Source organism: Rhineura floridana, chromosome 10 (assembly GCF_030035675.1).
Source record: "Rhineura floridana isolate rRhiFlo1 chromosome 10, rRhiFlo1.hap2, whole genome shotgun sequence".
Lineage (NCBI taxonomy): Eukaryota > Metazoa > Chordata > Lepidosauria > Squamata > Rhineuridae > Rhineura > Rhineura floridana.
Genome location: NC_084489.1, coordinates 28,057,279 through 28,059,717, shown reverse-complemented (window position 1 = coordinate 28,059,717; position 2,439 = coordinate 28,057,279). Strand labels below are relative to the sequence as shown.

The window sequence follows — 2,439 nt, the reverse complement described above, 5'->3', positions numbered from 1 at the left end:
TTAAGAAATTGAATACTTCTTAAAAAACCAAGCACAACGATACAACTGTTGACCCAAATCTGCTTCTCTATATGATATGTTTTAGGCCCAATGAATGCTCTTGCAGCACCGTATGCTACTGAAGTTGAACAGGTGTGGCCTTCATGAACTCCTGTTGGAGAGCACTATATGTGTTTTTCAGAAATGGTGGAAACATAATTATAGGAAGATATGAGGAAAATTACTAACCAATTGTGGCTTTTTCACTTACAGGCTATTTACAAGCTACTAATGTACATTGTCTTTAATGATCCCACATTTACTTTCCTATCTTTCTACAGTAGTATGAAAACTGTTGATCAATACTAATATGCTATTAGTGTTCATTGATTACAACAATAACAAAAAAAAGACAGAATATGCATTTGTCTAACTTACAACATGATACTAGCCAAGTTTGCTTGGCAGTAAGTGCCCAGTGTGTTCTATAGGACTTACTCCCAGGTAAATTTGCTAACTACGGCCATCCTACCCTGAACACGTCCAATCTCATCTGATCTCGGAAGCTAAGCAGGGTCAGGCCTGGTTAGTACTTGGATGGGAGACCACCCAGGAATACCAGGTGCCGTAGGCTTAGAGGAAGGCAATGGTAAACCACCTCTGAATACCTCTTACCATGAAAACCCTATGAATATATCCAAAAGATTCATAGGGTCGCCATAAGTCATAATCGTCTTGGAGGCATATAACAACAACAACAACAACAACAACAATTTGCTTAAGTTTGTGGCATTCCACTTTCAAATACTGAAGGCAACGAATGAATAAATCATATGACAAACCAAGTAGGCTCTGGCAGCAAAGCAGATTTATCTTCAGGAAAGGGTAAACCATTTGAAAGCTGTGTTGAGATACGAAATAGGAAGGAATAATGCAGCTATCACAAATATGAGTGCCACTGCATCGATGTTGTTGGTGAAAAGAAAATACTGTAGAGATCTGTGGTGAGGCAGATGATCCTGTAAGTAAGGTAGTTTGTGTGATAAAGGCACAAGAAGAGCCCTGCTGGATCATACCAAAGGCCCAGCTAGTCCAGCCAGACCTGAGTGCAAGAGTGTCCGTCCCACCTTTGATTCTCCGATGCTACAAATGTACATAATTTGAGCAGTGCACCCACTGTAGAATTGCACTCATACAAATAATTTTTCTCTTTGTGCTCAGGGGAATCCAGTGTACGGCAGATGGGCTTACAACAGAAGCTGGCTGCTGTGCACAGTGGTGATTGGCTGGAGATCAGTGACTCCACTAACCCACCTTGCTTCCTCTCTTCCATTTTTTTTAAAATAAAGGATGAATATACATTTAACTCAGGCATGGGGAACCTGTGGTCCTCCAGTTGTTGTTGGGCTCCAACTCCCATCAGCTCTAGCTGGCGTAGCCAATGTCCAGGGATGATGGGAGTTACAATACAGCAACATCCGGAGGGCTAAAGGTTAGCTATCCCTGTTTTAGATAGCAGTTTTAGTTGTCTGCTGAATGGATTGCCTGAGGAAGAGGCAAACGTTTTGACTTGGACCAAATAAATAACTTTCACTATGAGGTCTCCTCTTTCTTTATTCTTGCATTGCCCTCCACTTTCCCTCCTTTACTGGTAGACTGTTCCACTGGTAGAATGGTAATACATGCTATGACCCAGTTTGCACCTAAAATTAAAGCAAACAATGGCTGAGTGAGCATGCAAGTTCCCAAAGATGAGATTGCAGCTGCTGTGCACCTTCCCTTGTGCTACTGTGCTACACTACGTTTTCGCTTAGCATATAATCCGAACCCAGGTTTATGGTTTCTGTTGAGAAGACAAACCCACAAGATGTAACCGAGGCTTGTTCTTGATTTACAGCTCTGGAGGAGATGAACCATGAGCCCAGGTTCAGATGACATGCTAAGACAAACTATGACTCACCTCTAGGTAGTGTGGCTGTAGGAAGACTGAAGGAGGAGCCAAGTGGCTATAGTGTCCTGTCCTGGAACCTACATGCTTGCATGTTCACGCAAAGCCATAGCTTGGCTTGGTTCTATATTGAAATTGAGCCTATCATGATTAGTGCGATTGGAATCCTACCCTCCATGAAGTTTTGGGAATGCATTTAAATACACCTAGGATCTTTCAGTACATCCCTGCATTTGAGTAAACATGAGGAAGACATTACCAGAAACAACTTGCAACCTGAACAGTGAGTCCTTTAGGGAAGATCCAAAGACCAGACAGATTAGCTCTTGATACAGTCTCAGTGGAAATTAATGTAGCTCTGTTTACTGTAACAGGAAAAACCATAGAAGGGTAAATCGATGGGGGGGGGACCCTTCATTCTGTTAATGGAAGGACACTCATTCATCTATTCAACCTTGTGTTTTACTTCACTGAAACACAGTTGTGAAAGGGAAGGATTTGTTGCTATGCAT

General features: G+C 42.0%; 1 pseudogene; it reads left to right on the top strand.

Moving 5' to 3' along the window:
- Positions 1-494: 494 nt before the first annotated feature.
- On the top strand, positions 495-613 carry LOC133365721 (5S ribosomal RNA; annotated as a pseudogene).
- Positions 614-2,439: the final 1,826 nt, after the last annotated feature.